Source organism: Orycteropus afer, unplaced genomic scaffold (genome assembly GCF_000298275.1).
Source record: "Orycteropus afer afer isolate SDZICR_OR568_19922 unplaced genomic scaffold, OryAfe1.0 scaffold00190, whole genome shotgun sequence".
In the NCBI taxonomy this organism is placed as follows: Eukaryota; Metazoa; Chordata; class Mammalia; order Tubulidentata; family Orycteropodidae; genus Orycteropus; species Orycteropus afer.
This window is the reverse complement of record NW_006921777.1, coordinates 3,866,806-3,868,226: the sequence shown is the minus strand read 5'-3', so window position 1 is coordinate 3,868,226 and position 1,421 is coordinate 3,866,806.

Here is a 1,421-nt window from a genome sequence, read left to right as displayed (position 1 = left end):
AATTTCCCCAATACATTGGATTGCCTCTCTTTGGAATGGGCACAAATGTAGATATCTTCCAATCAGTTGACTAGTCAGTTGGTAGCTGTCTTCCAAATACTTGAAATTGATAGTGCTGCATCCGTTTGTTGAAACATCTCAATTGATATTCCGTCAATTCCTGGAACCTTGTTTTTCACCAATGCCTTCAGTGTGGTTTGGACTTTTTCCTTCAATACCATTGATCATATGCTACCTCCTGAAATGATTGAACAATGACCATTTCTTTTTGGTATAGTGACTCTGTGTCTTTTTTCCATCTTCTTTTGATGCTTCTTGCATCATTCAATATGTTGCCCATAAAATCCTTCATTATTATAACTCAAGGCTTGAATTTTACTTCAGTTCTTCCTGTTTGAGAAATGCTGAGCATGTTCATCCCCTCTTATTTTCCAATTTTAGGTCTTTGCATATTTCATTATGATACTTTATCTCTTGAGCTGCCCTTTGACATTTTCTGTTCAGCTCTTTTACTTCATCATTTCTTCCATTCATTTTAGCTACTCTGTGTTCAAGAGCAAGTTTCAGAATCTCCTATGACATCCATCTTGGTGTTTTTATTTCTTTCCTATCTTTCTAACAACTTTTTGCTTTTTTCACATATGATGTCTTTGATGTCATTCCACAAGTCATCTGGTTTTCAGTCATTAATGTTCAACATGTCAAATCTATTCTTAAGATGGGCTACAAGTTTAGGTTGGTATACTCAAGGTTGTATTTTGACTTTTGTGAATTTGTTTTCATTTTATCTTCAAATTGAACTTGTATATGAGCAATTGACCATGTGTTCCACACTTGGCCCCTGGCCTTGTTCTCACTGATGATAATGAGCTTCCCCACTGTCTCTTTCCACAGATGTAGTTGATTTGATTCCTATGTGTTCCATTTGTTGTGGCCCATGTATATCATTGCTGTTTTTGTTGATGAAAAACACACATTAGTGCTGCAAAATTCTATCTTTGATCTCTGGCATTACTAAGATCATATTTTCTTTGTTTCCAACTTTCACATTCCAATCAGTAGTAATTATCAATGCATCTTGATTGCATATTTGATCAATTTCAGACTTTAGGAGTTGGTAAAGTCTTTAATTTCCTCATCTTTGGCATTAGTGGTTGGGGTTTAAACTTGAATAACAGTCACATCAAGAGGTCTTCATTGTAGGCATGTGGATGTTATTCTACCACTGACAACATTGTACTTCAGGATAAATCTTGAAATGTTCTTTTTGACAGTGAATGGGATGCCATTCTTCTTCATTTTGTCATTTCCAGCATAATAGAACACATGATTGTCTTATTCAAAATGGCTAACACCAGTCCATTTCAGCTCACTAATATCTAGGATATTGATCTATGTTCATTCCATTTTAGTTTTTAGGA